This window comes from Falco punctatus, assembly GCF_963210335.1.
Source record: "Falco punctatus genome assembly, chromosome: 3".
Lineage (NCBI taxonomy): Eukaryota > Metazoa > Chordata > Aves > Falconiformes > Falconidae > Falco > Falco punctatus.
The window spans coordinates 49,272,670-49,290,796 of NC_137582.1; the positions used below are offsets into that span (position 1 = coordinate 49,272,670).

At 42.9% G+C, this 18,127-nt stretch overlaps 1 protein-coding gene across 7 annotated transcripts in view; it reads left to right on the top strand.

The window, feature by feature from the left end:
- The first annotated feature begins 822 nt into the window (after window positions 1-822).
- PCMTD1 (protein-L-isoaspartate (D-aspartate) O-methyltransferase domain containing 1) overlaps window positions 823-18,127 on the top strand; it is a 52,597-nt gene continuing 35,292 nt past the window's right edge. For 2 of the 7 annotated variants that reach the window (XM_080380299.1, XM_080380303.1), the window contains exon 1: window positions 877-1,018. The gene's annotated coding sequence lies outside the window, so the exon portion shown is untranslated. Of the gene's footprint in view, window positions 1,019-1,530; window positions 1,910-2,152; window positions 2,659-18,127 lie in introns of those variants that run through there. The other 5 variants (XM_080380300.1, XM_080380306.1, XM_080380305.1 and 2 more) reach the window with 5 other exon arrangements.

Sequence of the window (18,127 nt, forward strand, 5' to 3'; positions counted from 1 at the left end):
CTGTCCCGACCTCCACTTGCTCCTGCCTGTTCCCTGCCAGAGCACTTCTTCCTTTCACAAGTTCCTCTCAGCTTGCCCTGCGATCTCTCTTCTTCCCCGTAGCTTTTCGAACTATCTTATCTTCCAGAGCATCAAAGCCCGGAGCCCCTTCTCTCGGAGGCGGCTGCGCCACCTTCTGACTCCCCCTGTGCGAGGCCCTACAGAAAGGGGGGATGTGATGACACGCCGGCCTGTCCCTTGCCGCTTCTCCTCGGAAAAGGCGAACGCGCCATAAGCTGAGGAGGCCCGGTGAGAGCGGAGCCGTTTCGGCTGGGCACCGGGTACCTGGCGCACTACTTAAAAACCAGGCCTGAGAAGCAGCGTGTCCTCCTTCACCCTCCGGCCACGCTGCCGCTCCCCGCCCGCGGCCGACCCGGCCCCCCACCGCGGGGACTCGTTTCCCCTCCTCCGCGGCCCCGGGGAGCCCCGGGCCGGCCCCAGGAAGGGGTTCCCGGCCTGGTGAGGGGAGAGCGCCCGGCCTGGCACTACAGCGCGCACAACCACCACCCCGGTCCCCAGGCGGCTGGTGACAAGCGCCATGAACGCCGCCCTCCCATTGGCTCTTGGGCTGGCAAAGCACGGCCAATCACGGCTGGGAGCGGAGCGGCTCGCCTCCCCCCGCTCCTCCTGCCAGGCCGCCCCGCGGCGCGGAGGGGGCTGGGCCGCCAGCGGAGGCAGCGTCACGTGACCTTCTGTTTACATCCTCTCAGCTGTTGGGGCCCCTCCCCCCCGCCCTCTCCTACACCAACACAAACGGTGGCGGCGACCCGCGGGCCCCTCGGACGTGGGGGCCGGGGCGGGTAACGCCGAGGACACGCTGCTCTCCGCTTGCGCCGGCTCCCCCTTCCTCGGCGACTGCCCCCTCTGTGCTCCGCCCCAGCGACCGGAGCGCTCTCCCGCCGCCGGCGTACCCCCCAGCCCAGGCAAGTCTCGCCGCCGCTGCCGCCCCGCGCGGGGTCCCGGGCCCGCTGCGGAACGGGTGAGTGTCCCGCGGGGGGGGGGGGGAGCGGGCAGAGCCGCGCTTCCCAGCTGCGCTGTGCGGCATAAAGGCGCCACCGGCCGGCCGGGGCGGTGGGCCAGCCGGGCGGGAGGGGGGGAGCGCGGCCCGCCGGCCCCTGCCCTTCCCGCGCCGCCCTGGGCGCTCGGGCTCCCATTGTCCGCTGGCCCCGCACGCAGGCGCGCGCACTTCGGGGGCGCGGGGGGGGCTGTTTTCGCGCAGTCGGGACAGGGCGAGGGCTCGCCGCCGCTCCCGTCTGCGGGGGTGGGGGACGGGACCGGGACGAGGAGGGTGTGTGTACACCCTCGGCAGCCAATTCCTCCTGCTCCTCCTCCCGCCGCTCCCCAACCTCCCCTCCCCCCCTCCCGCGTCCTTTCGCTGCCTGCGTAATAAATACTCCCTGGCCCGGAGGGGGCTGGGGAAGAGGTGTTCGGTGTGCTGCCGCGGCCGGGGCAGGCGTGAGGGGAGGGGAGGGGCCTTCAGCCTTGAGATCGGGGCGAGGGGGTTAGAAGCGAGGTGAGGGCAGCGCTCGGCCCCCGCTGCGGCTCTGCGCCCTGCCTCCTCCCCGTGACGGCTGGCGTTTCTGCCTTTGAGGAAATGCAGTGAAAACAGGAGCTTACTACTTTTTTTCTTTTCTTTTCTTTTCCCTCCCCCCTCCTCTCCCGAATCCCTGTAACCTCAGGCTCTTGCCGGGGCTGTGTCTTCCAGGCCAAGGCATTTTGGGGGAGGCAAAAGGGGGGTGCGAGACAACGTTTTGTTTCAGGAGAAACCTACGGGCTAAGGAGGGGTATTTCCCCTTTCGGAGGGGAGGTGTTGCGGCAGCAGGGAGGGGAAAACACTTTGTTTGCATAAATAAAGAACGCAAAGCGCACGGTAAGTTCGCTTTCCGCCCCGCAGGCCGCGGTGGGCAGGCGGCGGGCGGGAGGAGGCGGCTGCCTCTGCCCCCCGCTTTGCCATAAACGCACATTTTGCGTCTGTTTACGTTGTGCTCTGTTTTGGCTGGGAGCAGCGTAAGGGGAGGAGCAGGAACTCGCTCCGGGGCAGCCACCTCCTCCCCTCTCCGCTTTCTTTGTTGTTATCCGTTTGGGGGAGGTGTCCTGGGGTCACGTCTGTCAGTAGCTGAGCCTGCGGTTAATGTCGTTCTTCGGGCCGAGACCTCGGGCCGCCGCCTTCGGTCCGTGTGCAGGTCTGGTGACCCCTCCGTCGTCGCCCTCCTACCCCTGCCGCGGCAGTTGTCAGCGGCTCACGGCGAAGTTGGAGGAAGGGGAAGGGAGGGCAGAGGGGGAAGGAATCTTGGCATTTATTTGATACACAGTCAGCAAGCAGCCTGGGCCTGCTTTGTACAACTCGGTCGTCTTTGACAGCAAAAGGGGAAAAAGAAAAACCTCCTGCGGTTGAAGAGCAGGGATGTTCATTTTTCTCGGTGGAAGATGAGGGAAAACATCTTTAGGGTCTGTGTGAGAGAAGAGATGGAAGTACCGAACTACTGCAGTGTGTGAAGAATGCTTGTGTCCTTGCAGTACTTACTCGTGCCCGTGTAGCTACTGTTCTTCCAGTGGGTATTTTTTCACTCCTGTCAAGTAAAGGTCAGGCACAGTTGAACTGCAGACTTTAGGAAGGAGGTAAGGTTTCTTCTGATCATTTAATCTTCCAATCTAATAATGATCAGTAAGGTTTGATACATGCACAATACAACACAAGTAAAGCTAGTCAGCACATGAATGAATTCATGAGGATACCCAATCCCTTTTCACAGTATGCCCTCTGTATTACAGGGTATGTGTTTAATATGCAATACGCAAAAAATCTAATGCTTAAAGTTAGTAAATGATGAGATGCATTGTGAGAATGCCTTTGTAACCATAGTTCATTATTCTTACAAATGAATCATAATATGCGTGATACATTCCCCCCTCTCTTGTCTTACTCTGGGCAGACTGTCCCTGGAAAGAATCAGGCTTGGATAAATGGAGCTGTCTTCTGCAGAACTTGCCTGATTTGTCGGGATTTTTTAAAAAATATTTTGGATGTGTAGGTGGACAAATGTGTGAAAGACCTATTGGTATTTTAACTGCCTTTGGGTGAATAAATATAATGATAGGAATGTAAAAAGTATGCAAGTGAGAGCAGAGGGCCGCAGTGAGGGCTTTGGAGATGGACACTTAGCCAGATGTTCTTTACAACAGTCAGTGTTCCTCAGAATGCAAGGAAAAACAATTGGATGTTGTTGAGAGGTCTGCAATGAGGAGAATGTCATGAAATCACAGAAACAGAAAAAAGTATGTAATACTAGACAGGTCTGGACAGCCAAATGTTATCTCTAGGTCTGTGTAGGATTAGGTTCCTGCCCTGAATAATCTCTCATCATAGCTTTGGTATTGTAAAAGTCTGCCTCTCCTAATTGGCTTTTTCTCTGGGTTTTCTTAGTCTAATCTCAGACTTTGTGTTGTGACTTGTTTTAGATATTTGACCAGCCAGTTTCAATTTTGAAGTACTCTATCTGTAAATTTAGGAGTCTTGCTGGTTTTTGTCCTGATCTTGGCTGATTGGTGACTGACTGCCCTGAACTGCAGCAGCTTGTTTTGAAGAGGCTTCTGCCTAATAAGACATTAAGAATAGGACATGACTGTCACACATGTATGTAGTTTCTCATGCCTGTGCTGGACCATACCAGAACTGTCACTTGGCTCTATTTCTGTAAACTTGAAGTGTGGTTGCTTTGAGATAGCTGTATATTCTGAAGCTAAAGGTAGGCTTAGTTGTGATATCAGTGCAGGTGGAAGTCTCTAAAGAGCTTGTTGCCTGTGACATTTTAGGTTTTTTAAACAAACTTGGAAGAAGAAACAATAACAAAGATGAAGTTCCTACTGCAACATGTGGCTAGTAATACGACCTTTTCCCCCCCCAAAAGATGCTCCCAAAACAATATAGTAAAGGTAATTTTCCCATGCAGTGTTCCAGGAAGATTTATTTTAAAGAGTTCCCCAAAACATTAAAAGCAATTCTGAAATAAGCAATATTGGAATGCTCATCCCAGTCTTTAGTGCATAGTGAGAAATAAGTGAATACAGTAATTGTTTCTGGATGACAAGTGTCTTTACACATACCTGTTCATTTTCTGCGTTCCCATTTTCAGCAGGAATGTTGCGGAGTTCTGCTATTTCACCCTGCTGAAATGAAAGTGATGCACTGTAGCTGATTATTAATTAGCTCTCCATGTAAGAAAAGTGCCTTGAAGTCTGCAGCACTTGGCACTCTTGAATGCAAGCATCACTGAATATTATCTCATTTATTTTACCTACTTAAAATGTAAATTCCTCAAAGCAAAAGCGGGAAGAATATATGTGCCATCTTTTTTTGCAAATGTATAATCAGGTCTGTGACTGGCTTAAGGCATGCCAGGAATCTTCTGGAACAATGAGAAGTTGATATGTATGCTTCATCTTTTCCAACCAACTAATGTGGATTTTTTAGATAGAGGATTCTTTTGAGGTATCCACTTTGAGGAAGTGTGATCACACTGTTCCACTTCTTTCTTTTACTGAGTTCTAGGAAGTAAGGTGTAGTAGTTTATATTACATGTTATGGGTATAATTACATTAAAACATCAGGCAATAACTACTGCGCTCCAGTTCCTTTGGGACTTCTTTGTGTGTGCTGTGTGTCAATGAAAGCCTTCAGGCCTGCTTCATGCAAGCTCTGAAAGCAGTTGCTGCTGCTAAGTTGTTCAAGAAAATTGCGCTGACTTCTGGGCCTTGAAGAAAGTATAGAATCTGTAGCAACTTGGGATGCTGAGTATAATTTTTGGCAGTACTGAAAGGTTAGCTGGCTGCCATTCCGGACAGTAGTGCTTGATCTCTGTCCTTTTTGTCCTGGTACATCATGCCAACTTCATGTTTCAGAATTAGTGTTGCTACTGCAAAGTTGACAGTGATGTTTACTAATCACAAGTAGGTTAAAATCCTGATGAATGTATGTGTGTGGATTCTTGTTAAATGTGCTCCTGATCAGCAGTTTACTGAAAACATTGAAAGTAAGAAGTAAAAGTAAAGGTGTCTTTAAAAATGTCAGTTAGGACTAAGAAACTTATTTCTGAGAACAGAAAGTATTTGAAGTTATATCTAGAGAGCAACTGTGGGGGTCCATCATTGGTACTTTGTGACAGCAGTTGGTATATGGCTTCTCATTAATTTTCAGTCCTTTACATTGAAGCTTAAAAATATAAAATGTCCTTCATTGTGAGGAGAAAACACTGGTTTGGAAGTTATCATAGAGCAATTAAAAAAAATAGACAAACCCCTCAAACTCCACAGCCCTTAAATAGTTTAGATGTGACATCAGGAGTCACCATGGTAACTCCCAGGCTACAGATTCTGGTGTATTCTCGTGTGGGAGAGTTCTAGTGTGGAGGTGACTGTGGAGAAGGAGTAAACTGCTCCTTTGGTTAGAGGGCTGTCTTGTGGTAGAAAAAAGCTTGGAGCCTGCTGCTTAGAAGATGTGTTTAATGAAGGCTGATTTGGGAGTTCTGGCTTTGTTTTGTTCAGTAAAAGTGCAGAACATGGAGTTCTAAGTTGCATGGAGTTGGAGATCCAAGATATTAGGAGTGTTGTTAAGGTGACATGAAATACTGAGGCTTAAAATTTCTCTCAAGCATTGCATTTTGCTCCAGATTTTTCTCACAGTAGTATTTGCTCAGCATACAGTTGCAAAACAAATGCTGAATTTGGATTTGCAGTGTTTCTAAGATGTAAAAGGCAGATGGAATTAATGATCAAAAACTTGTCAAAACCCGCTTAAAACTAGGTTTATAAAAATAATTTTAAAAACTAATAGGCTTAGAGCAAGTGGCTTGATAGCGACGTGGATGGTTTGGAACCCTGCATGAAGGACATTTATTTGAAGGTACTGTAGGGCATCTGAGTTGTCAGTATGGAGCTGTTAGATGCGAGGTAGTATTTTCTGAAGGCTTACATTTTTGAGAGGTTAAAAAATAAAAGATGAAGCAGGATAAATCAAAGAGGTAGCTGAACAGTTAGAGAAGGGGCAGCCTTTGCCTTTGTTGCTAACATGCATCCTGTACTGTAGATTGTATGTGCTTATATACATACAGAATACGTGCACAACCAACCGGCTGCACAGTAGCATAGTGACCAAACAGGATCTCTGTCCTAAGAGTTTTTAGAACCTGGTGATGACAGACTGCCCATTCACTTCTTGTTACAAGTCAGTGTCTCCACGTTCGTTCTTTTGGTTGCTTATGAGTCTTTTGCCTGATGATGCCTTAACTTTTATCTGGTTGCTTTTCCAGTCCCTACTGTTGGGTCTTTCAAAGGACACATCCCTCAGTTTTATGCGGTTTGTGTTCTGTCTGGGAGTCTTAAATCACACAACAGCAGCAGCTGCTCTTGCTTATTTGCAGTGAAGCAAGGACAGGATATGGGCAGGAGAGTTTTCTGTTGTGTTACTTAAATCTAATTGTTGCTGTATCATGGGCCAAGTAGCCTATAGTTTCCATGAGCACCTAAAATAACACTAGAGGGTCTGTGTTTATGCACCTGAGTCACATTGCAGGTATCAAAAGGCTTGCAGTTACTACAAAAACTTTCCTTTGCATGATTTCTAAATAGATAATGCTTATTAAAGCTGTCAGTAATCATGATTATTTCTTCCTTCTTTAACAATTGGATTGTTAAAGTCTTAAATGGTAGGTGCATATTCCTAATAGCAAATTAAGCAATATTGAAAACTAATCTTGAAAGCATTTCAGGATGACTAGCAACAACTTTGTGGTACTGGCTAATGTTCCACCAGGAGGCATCTAACTGTCATTGGGAAGATTCGCTGCTCCCCCCCCCCCGATGTCTACAAATATTTTTATAGTATTAGCAGTAGGAGTTAGAGTTCTTATGCAGTAGTGGTTTAAGGTGTAGTGAAAGGCAGTATGCAGTAATACAGTAGACACAAAATATAGGCATTCCTTAATGTAACTATTCAAAGTATGTTTATTGATACTATCCCTAAAGCAAAACAAACAGCATTTGCTAACAGTTCCTGTTGTCTTCAGGAGCAAAGGGGAGCTAAATTATAGAGTTGAGACATTTTATTTATTCATATTTAAAAAAAAATATACAGAAAAGCTGCTTCTCCAAAAAGAGATACCTGCATCAATGTATGGCTTCCATAAGTGAAGTGATAAAAGTCTTTGGAATTGTTTACGGTAATAGTCAGCTAGTAAATCATAGCCAGCGACTGATATGTCTGTGGTGTCCCTGTCCCAAATGAAAGGCTTGATTCCTATAAATGGTTGTTTTAATGTTGAAAGAGGAATTAGGGCCATGTGGTTGGGAGAAAATAATAACTGGTTACTATTCTGAGAATTTGTTTTATTTCTGTAGCAGATGTTTTCAGCTGCTATTCAGGAATTACCATGTGGTTTTCTTGACAGATATTTGAAAGAAGTCAACTAATACTCCTCAACCCAGTCAGGACCACTGTGCTATATAATGGTGTATGTATCAAAGTTAAAAAAGAGAGTTGGAGCCACTGTCCTGGCAATCATATTTTTCAGCACAATTGTTATTGCTTGATAGGTATGGCTACAATGTATGCAAATTAGCATTGCTGAAAGAATGAACTGTGAAGTTCACTGAAGAAGATGCTTATTTTCAGCAAACAAAGTAAAAGGTTAATATTCCTGCAGTACTGATAATTTCAAGTTATCAGGAATGCTGTATTTCTTCTTGGACATCAGCTTACCATGAAAGGATTTGATTTCTGTCTGAAAATCTTTGCTTGAGACTCATGAAGTTCTTGTTTACTCTTGTTGTTTGTGTTGGATTCTGGTACATGGGGTTTTGCTGGCTCTTGTTAGGCTGGGGCATGTGGTCCTGCTGTTTATTTGCAAAACTCTCGCCTTTACCCTCTTGAAAATGAACTGTTGTTTTGTTCCCATTCAGTGTAGTCACCTGCTGTCTGGTTTCTTAGCTTTGCTGTGTTCTTACTTCAGGAAGCTCTAAATGACTGTAGTCAGGGTCAGTGAAACTGGAAGGACACAGAAAAGTTGACTTGCCGAGTGTCTTTAACTTCTGCTGAGCTGACGGTTGCATCATTATAAATCCCATAGGCCTTAGTCTCTGCTTATTTACTTCAGTTAATTATGCATTCACTATGACTAAGACTCATTAGTGCTGAACTTCCTGAGATTCTGTGATGTTTTGTGGAGTAATTCAGTTGTCAGAAAAAGTCAGCGTAGGATTTGACTCCTCCATTCTGGGATGATCTAGGAGTTGTTCATGATATAACTACAGCATGTTACGTGACTGTAGCAGCCTCTTGTGTCACATCAGTAAACTACACTTCTTTCAGGTGAAAACCATTTGCTTTGTGTGGCTGGAATAAAAACACTGCTGGGGTAGGATTATGGGGATGAAGGTACGCTTATGCTGTACAGGTGCATAGTTGCTACATAAGCAATGATAAAAGGTTCTCAGCTTCCATTTCTTGGTGAAATACTTGTATGAATGACTTGAAATGGTCACTGAAGCTTTCCCAGCTGCTCCAAATTCCCTCCAGACCACATGTGCTGTTTGTACTGTAAGCAAGCCATAACTTTGGAGCCATATTTGCAGTAGTACCCGATTCATACCTGAAGACAAAGAAAAACAATAGTGCAGAAACATTTTCAGGTTAAAAATGTGCTTGTATTTTAGTTTTGGCTTTTAAAGAAGGCCTATAAAGGGTTTTGTTCAAGTATTTCTAGTTCTTAGTTTAGGTATGCATGGCCCCAGGTTCAGCCAGTAGTGAGGCTAAGCACGTATTCTCAGTAGCACACACATACATGTATTCACGGATATGAATATGTGGTTGGCTGCCACATCAACACAGAAAACACAGTGGTAATGCAAGCGCCAACAGTGCTAATGGCTTTTCTTGGGTGGTCAAGCAGCATGTCTGCTAGTGGCAGACACATACATGCATGTATGTATGTAGTATGGATCCTTCCAGTTACTGGGTTTAGACAATCATTCTGCCCTGAAACTGGCCCTTGGGTATTCCCCATTGTCTCTTGCACACACAGAGCCATGCTCAGCCACCAATCCCAAACACCACAGCTTCTCCAGGAGCTCACTTGGACCCTCTTTTGCCCCAGCAGCCAGCTCCTTCCATGGCCTTGCTCAGACAGTCTGCCCTGTCCCTGGTTCCCACGCCATGCTTCCAGTTTGCTGGCTGGTCCAGTTTGGTATCCTTGTGATCACACCCTGACGTGGAAAAAAAAAAAGGCCTCCTTTGATGGCACCCTGGGCACTGTGGTCTTACTTCACTTGTCACCTAGATGCACATGTACACTGAACAGAGCCCGAAGAAGAGAGTTACAAAAGGAGGTTAATGGGCAGGCAGGATAGACAATGGTGATTTGGGGAGAGCATAGCTGGATGTGCATACTTATCTGCAGCTAGTTTACAGGTGACCTATCCCTCTTGTCACCATAGCCCTAGTTTTTCCACACTTGTTCCTCCCCAAGCCGATTTGATCCCTCCCTTTCCCCACCTTTGGGTCCTCCCCTAAACATCCCATAACAGGACTTACGCCTTTCCCCTGCACCCCATGATAAATCTGGTACCCCTATAAGCAGCCACACTTGTCAATCTGAAAAGTTCCCTGGAGAGGCCCTGTGGTGGTAGGGATGTGGGGAGAGCTGATGGTTCTCTTGGGATAGCCCTGGGAGCAGCTGGGTCGGGGTATTTAGTTGGGTTCCCACACACAAAAGTGTGCTTCTCTACTCCTTTGTGTGTAGAATAGCTTTTTATCCTGTAACCTGACAGGGTTAATTTTGATACATGCTGGTAAATAATCTGTTTAATCATTTACAAGCCCAGTTGAAAATTCATGATAGAAGTTACTGGCTGGCCACAGAGGTGTGAATTAAAGTGATACTGTTATGAAAGCAATACTTTGAAATGTTACCTTGAAGTAGGGTATTTTAATAGCAACAGGGAGAATGCTGGAATGGTTGCATAAAACTTTGTGGAGCAGGCTGTGGTAACTGTACTAATGCTGTAACCTTTTAAATTGTAAAATAAGGAGTTGATTCCCACCCAGCTCCCCCACCGGATGACTTGCATTTGTGGCTGCTTTGGTAGTTCTTTTGAACAGATTTAGTTCATACTTGCTTTGTACATATTAAAAGTTTTGATAAATCATCCTTTCCTTTGGCAAGAACCATGAAGGGATAGTTAATATGTTTTACGTAAAAGTAGGCATTGGACATCTTGAATGATAGGGATTTATGGACAAGGTCATGTCATTTTAGGGTATGCTGTTTATGGATTTATGTCTGGAGAATGAGGCAGATGATGACATGAGCCTTAAAAGTCAAGGCACTTGGAGATATGCAGGATTTGGGGATTAAAAAGAGCAGTTAGGTGCAAGTAGATATCCGTTGCTTGCTTTGACAAGGTAAAAGTAACTGTTAGTGTGAATGTGTTTTAGTAAACAAGTTACATTTGAAGAAGTTGGTGAATCTAGTGTGATGCTTCTGGAAGATTGCATCAGCAAAAGAATTTTCTGCCATGGTTCTGAGGAGAGGAGTAGGTACAGGAGTAGGCTTTACTCGTTCTCCCTCTTGAGGATTGCAGGCTTAAGTAATAAAGTAACTTCAAAACATACTGTTGTATTGCACCAGACTGTTTTAAGGATCTCGTAAACAGGACTTGAATTTTCTTAAAATTTTATTGATTTAGCATCTCATAAGAAGAGGACACAAACAAATAAAATTTGAGATCCTGAGACTGTGAAAGTAAGCATTTTGATAAGACTGTATTAAAAGTTGTTTATGCTGTGATTATAGCATGCTGTTTTGATGCTTTTAGATATATTTCTAAAGATCAGAAGACCAAAAGGTTTTAGTGCACTTGGAGCTTGATAAAGTTGATTGGTATTTTTAATGTTTTATTTGGGCCTGGTTTTGTGTGTGTGGTTTTTTTGGTGTTTTTTTTTTTTTTGTTTTGTTTTGTTTTTTTTTTTTGTAGAGACTGCAGTAAATGCATAGCTCTAAGATGAGGTTTCAAGTGTCAGGAATGTAACTATCTTCTATTTTTACACTTGACCTCATTTCTATTTTCGTTTGCTAAAGGCAACAGGCATATGTTGTTCTGTTGCTGCTGAAACTGAGTTACTTAAATAACTTATTATGTGCAATAAGGTTTTGAATTTTAGCACTGGCTGAAACAGTGAATATTTTGTCACAGGCCACATTTCCCCTACTCACAATTACATGAACTGTGACTTGATCTGCTTAAGAACTATAGCTGCAGAAGCTACATTTGTGGTAAAAGGTTAGGAAAGCATGTTTCAGTTCCTCTACTACACCAGCTTTATATTTCACTATAAAAGAGGATTCTTCTGCTCCCCTCCTCCAGCTGTTTCTGGTTGCTCTCTGAAGGTGGTACTGAAAGTAAAGGAGCATCCTATTTTACTGTGGTTTGATACCTTTTGGTTGCCACAAACTAAATTATTAAGCATTTTCTTTCATGAAGAGAAACAACTTTTGTTTTAAAAAATTTGACTATTTGGCTTGTCCTTTATATCAAGGTGTCTTAGTTGGCTTATGATCAGGGTAATGTTAAAATTTGCAGAAATGTGTGTCATTTGTGTGCCTTTCACCTTTTCAGGCTAAAAAGGATTAGATATTCCAGAAGTGTGGTGGGTTATTTTTGTTTGGTTTTGTTTTGTTTTTTAAACACTTCTCTCCACAGCTCTTCTAATTGTTAATATTTAACTGTTACGGCCTATATAAACCAGCTTGAAATGAGTATTCTCTGTTAAATACCCCTGTTAAATACAAAGCCATGTATTGTGGCAATGGGTTTTGCAGCTGGGTCACACTCTAGCTCACTAATTCCTGTGAAATATGTGCACAGACAGCAGTTTCTCTTCTGAAAAAACAGGTGCATGATACAGACTCAGTGAGTACAGTCATCTGTATGTATTAAGCATCACTGATTCATATCTGTCATATGAAGTCCTGCTGTTTTAGTCTTGCCAGTGAACAAATTGCTATTACCTGGTACCTCTGGTTTCTGTAGGTCTGCTAGGCCATCTAAAGAAGCTTCTGATCTTTCTCCTTTTTTACAGCCAGTCTGTGATAAAGCAGTACTCTTTGACTGGTTATACTGGAGAGACTTAAAATAGCTGTAGCATGGGAACAGACAGAGCTGTAGGCATACCTCTCAGGAGCTGAGACCTTTAGAAAGTGTGGTATAAGGGAAAGCCTGGTTCTTTCATGGATGCTGCTGTCAGAGAAAGGATAGGGGGTTCTTTAGTATGTTGGACATTGGGCATTGGGCTAAGCTGACACCCTTTGCTTATCAGATGTTTCATTGGAACTTTGATGGGTCACTAAGCCATCTTAAGCTTCTGAGAGATGAAACTATTTTATGCAGGGTCTTACAAACAAACCCCACCAAATGTTTTGGACTGTTGTGGGTAGAGAAGCAATATTGAGCAAAAAGAAACAACTATAGTTGATGGGATGCTATAGGACACGGGTCCTCAAACTACGGCCCGCGGGCTGGATACGGCCCCTCAGGGTCCTCAATCCAGCCCCCGGTATTTACAGACCCCCCCGCCCCCCCCTCCCAGGGGTTGGGGGGGAAACTAAACAGCCGCAGATGACTGCCTGCCACTTCATCTGCACGCCGGCCCCCTGGTTAAAAAGTTCAAGGACCCCTGCTATAGGACATGCAGAATTGGAGCAGAGCCAGTGTTTGTTCACTCATAAAGGTATACATATAACCTCTTGAGATGTAATCACCAGTTTGCATATAGCTAACTACTAATGGTAAGCAACAGACTGGCAGCTGTTTTTTTGTTGACATTTTATCACTGTGTCCTGTGGAAAAATCATGCCATGCTGCTCTAATCAAGTACGATTACCAGGAACTGTGTAGTTCCACCACTCAAGCTGCATCATACACTGACATACATTTCAGTTATTGTCATTGTCAATTGAGTATTGCAGACTTCTGTTAGTAGCTAACACTGCTCTCTGAAATTATTTAAATAATTCAGAAATTTTTTTTAAATCTTGTAAGCAGTATCACTGGACTGACACATAGCAAATTGTACTTCCATGGTTTTTCTGATGATACTAGCTAACAGTATCTTGCTGCTTTGGAAAATTATTTTCAGAGCACTAGAGAGGCAGTTTTTTTTATCAGCACTTCTGTTTACCTGCTTCAGAAAATGAGGAGGAGCTGGCTCTGGGGACTGAGCAGCAACTGGTTGTTAACACTGTCCATCAGTAATGGACAACCTCTTTATGCACGACAGACTAACCTCTTCTGCACCAGTAATAATGTCAGGTGCTTAAAATCTCACGAGAGTCATGCAAAGATGGGCTAATCGGAGTATTCAGAGCTGTTTATCATCTCATCAACCTCATCCATGGAGGCTTTCTCATTTTACAAATCAGAGTATTTCTTAACAGAACATTTTTTGGCACATACTGGCTAAATTAAAACTTAATGGAAATTAGATAATAGTAGACTCTTTTAAGAGAGGGGAGTGTTTCTATGCTTGGTTCCAATTTAAAGGTCTTTGTAACATGAAAGTCAACTAGATCAAAAATGTAGGTATGCAAATCTCAAAGATGTCATGTATTTGAGGTGGAAGGTAAGGGGAAAATAATTTTGTGCAGATGACCAACAGATTTTACCTAATGATTAATGTCATAAGACTAGAGCAGTGAGACAGCTTTCCTGTCTCTCAGCAGGGAGTTTTTGCAGGATATAATTAAGAAAGGTCAGTTAGTGGCCCGGAGGACGTTAGGAAGTGAATACTGAAGCTGGGTCTGTGGTGACCATAGTGACAATTACTGGAGAATTACAAGCACAGCTCTAAATAGAGACCACTGCTAAAGACTTGCTTTCTGAGGGTGTAGGGCTGCTTTAGTACTTGGTATAGATCTACACCTTTAAATTCCAGAAATTATCCTGCACTCTAGGTTTCACCCCAGTATGGCAAGCTACACATCTGGCTATCCCGGGTGGAAATGGTGAGCTGTTATTTCCTTGTTTTGAAGTAAGCATTCAGAACATATTTATGCAGTGTCACAAGTAGGAGACTTTGAAGAATAAACTGCTTCTGAAATTTAGCTCAGCTTTGCAAGCATTTTTGGTTGCCCAGATTTTAAGCAGTGAGGAAAACTAAGTCAGGATGTGGTGTTAAGCTACACGTTACAAGTTCCATCCAGGAAATACGTAGGATTCTTGGCTTTGCTTTGTAATAAAAGGTAATGAATTTTGAAGTCTTTGTCATCATACCTGAAAACAGGTCTGGCATACAGAACTGGTATATAGAAAATATTATTTTCAGCATTTAGTCCTTGCCATTGTGTGAAGAGAATAGATAGAATTTCAGATGAGAAAAACAAATCCAGCACAGAAGAAAATAGACTGAGAAAGGAATGTATCCCAGTCCAAAAAAAGGAAAAAAAAGTGTTTTCCTCTGGGTATACAACCAACAAAATTCTATGTTGGTTTACTATTTTTTACTTCCCATGAACTGTCTGCATTCGAGAAAAGAAAAAGTAACATAGAAGTCAAAAGGTTTAGTGGACATTCAGCAGGGTTGGTCTAGAAATGATGCCCTTGTGTAACTACCAAGGTTAAGATCACTCCATCATGAAGTCTGTGCTGGTGTGCTTGTCACTGCTCACATCTGTGGAGTGCTATAAGCTTCAATGCATCTTCTGAGAGAAATGCAGCACCATGTATGCTGCTTGGTGTGTTCAGAGTGACTGGAGGTGGAAGAAGAGTGAGAACAAGCACACACCTGGAATCTTGTATAAACAGCTGTTGAAGGCCTAAACAGGAGGATCAGGGCTTAACCTTACATCAGACTTGACAAACATTTTCTACCCAAGTAGGTCAATGCAATTCAGGTTAACTCAGTAGTTGTAGCCGTTTACATTCCTTAACGTTAATCCTGTGGTCTGTTCCTTGTTCAATTGCAGTATTACAAAGAACCCTGAAGTATGCTTTGTGCAGTGCATTACGTTGGAGAGCAGACTGTACTTGTTTTTGTACTTGCTTATGTTTGACTTGAAAAGCTTCTTGAAATGATCCACTGAACACTAGGTTTGGAGTGAATGTTTTTGAGTGAGACAAGTCTAGAGTATAGACTTCAGAAACGTGCAGTGTTTCCCTTAAGGCACAGAGTAGGATGTTACTGTATCCTGAAAACAAGTTTTCCTCCCATCTAAACTGTTCGATGTGGCAAAACAAATAGCTGTGGAAGAGAAGGCAGTTTGAGTAGCAGCTAATTTTCTGAAGCACTTAGATGTTTTATTGCCTTTAGTAGCAGTTTAGCAGTGAGACATATATGTATGAAAGATTAAAAAAAAGTTTCACAAGGCTTCATTCTGAAATACCTCTGTCCCACACTCTATTCTGATTTTTGTGGTCACCTACAAAAAATTTGTAGTTCACTCCAGCACACAGTTCATATTTTGGTTTTCTCCAGCCTTTACCTGGTGAGGCTAATGTTAAAATTCCTATTTTCCTTTCAGATAGTAATCAAGAGGCCTTGCTGAAATCTTACACTCAGCTCAGCTCTGCAGTTTGAATTTCCTCTTGTGCAGCACAGTTACAGTACCTCGGAGGAAAGGGGAAGCTAAACTAAAAATGGAGTCCTTTTGTTGTAGTAGTCACTAGATGGGGTAAAGACAGGCAAAACATCATCTGGAGTTCATCATGGCTGCAGGAGTGGCATGAATTGAGTCTGAACTGAAGCAGGTCTAACACTTGGTTGGTGCCCAGGAAACTTTAAACTTCTGCTGATCAGAATGGTGTTGCTGACTTTTGCCTTGAGTAAACGGAACTGTGGACTGAAGTGTTTTAGGCCCATGTATGCCTTTGTGGTTAACTACCTCCTATTGCCAGTCACAGACTATTAGTTCTGGGGGAAACTTATTAACTGACTCCTGTGTCTATATTAATGCCTAGATCAGTGGCTTATTGGTATCTCTTGCCTCTCCTCCCCTCTGGGGTAAGGTTCACCCAGCAATTTTGTTTGAGTAAACATCTATGAGTTTAAAGTAATGCCTCACAGTCTTGATTCAGTGTGGTGTGATGTGCTGCAAGCTGGTATCTTAAGGAAAATAGTTCTGAGAAGAAGACTTGAAATATGTCTGATCCCATTTGTTATATTTTCTCTTCTATTTTTCATCCTTTGAAACAAAAGAAGAGTCAAGTTAGTAGGCATGTATTTTTCAGGAGTCAGCTATGTGGAGTCAGGACATGTCAGCATTAAAAGATAGTAAATTGTAAGATACTTAACATTGTATGGATTTAGCAAAGGTGAGGTTTTGCCTGTAAAATTCACTGGATACATTGCTAGCATTCTATTTAATCTGTATTTAAGAGTGTACAAGTCATTAGTGACCTAAGGGATTAACTTGAAGTACACGTGTTTGTAAAACTTCGGCAATGTGCAAAACTTGTGTCCCTTTGAGAGCTGGCAAAAAAACCTTCTCAAACTTTACATCTGATTATTAACATTGGAGTAAGAGTTTTGCATAGCATGTAAAATACACTCAAATTGTCAGTACTTTAGATTCACATGGCACCTATGTGAACACCTGTGCAATTAATGTGGTGATAATTAAAAAAAAAATACCAGAAATTATTTATAAGGAATTCTAGTAAAATTAGTTAGAAGTTAGGTCAGAAACAGGTCAGAGGTGTTGTGATACAGTTATGTGGGTTTTTACAGAAATTGGGCAGTGTGTTGACATTTAATTTTTAATGCACGTATAAGAAACTTCAAGATAGTGTTCCAACTTGTAAAAATAAATTCATAAATGGTGTGGAATGAGAAACAGAGGTTTTTAAACTGTACTTGGTTTTAATTAGTGATTTTTTTTAATTGAAAACTATATTGAATTTAACACTTAAACTACAACTTATCTTGGCTTCTGTATTCCAAAGATTCCCAAGGCTAAAGGCAATTGCTGCATTTTGTTAATTTTATGCCACCTTCCCTTCCTTCCCGAAATTTCTATGCTGCTTGGTGTAATAAGCATCAGGAATGCTGCTTGTGCTTTTTGTGAACTGCGTATGTTTCATTTTACGTATTGGTGAGCTTCACAGGATGTGTTCTGTGAGTTTTGCAGCTAAGTAGCAAGTTTTATAGTATGCTCTGTTGTCTTTGTCCTGGGTCAGCTGTCACAAGGAAGTTTTGACTAACTTACCTTTTTCTTTTTTTTTTTCAAGCTGTACTAAAATAGCTTGTGAGTTGGTTTCTTTTGTGTGTTTAAAATAGTAGAAAATGTGTTTGACTTCACATATCTGTTGCCTGTGTTAGGAGCAAGTAATTTTACTTCAGGTGAAAGCTTACAATTGTAAAAGCATGGGAGAAAAGTAAAATATGAAAAGATATTTCTCTGCAGCACAAGAAGTGATTTTTTCGGAAAAGATCTATTTCTTTAACTTCCTAGGGTGTTTTTTGTTTTTCTTTGACAAATAACTTTCCACTTGAGTAGCATTTTTGCTTACCTTTAGCTGTACAGTCCAGAGTTAGAGCATCATAGTTGCTTTTGGTCTGCTTTCATTAATCAAGATATCTAAAAAGCAAAATAATATCACTGTCTACCCTAATGTCACCTTTTCCAGCCAGGGGCAGTACATCGAGTAAGGTGCAACCTTTAACTGCCCTTACCCGCTAACTGCTCTGTTCAGATGTGTCAGAGTCCCATCCTTGAGAGAAGGCTCTCAGTTTTTCTCTCCTACTTCCCACAGTGTCATGCTGTGTACCAGACCTTTTCTGGTTTTCCATTGAGATTCTGCATGATAACTGTTAATAAAGGTGAAACACTTGTTGGGTGTCATCAGTAGAAAATCTTGTGATACTTTAATAACTTTAGCTGTCAGATAATACCAAGGACATAAAATTACAAAATACCTGAAAAGTTAATTCTGTTTTAGTATAGCGACTATGTAGAAAATAGCACGTTATTTATGGGAAAGCAATTTCATGTGAAAGTAGTAAAGCCGTTTTTTGATAGGAATTATTCTTGCTTTATTGTATTTA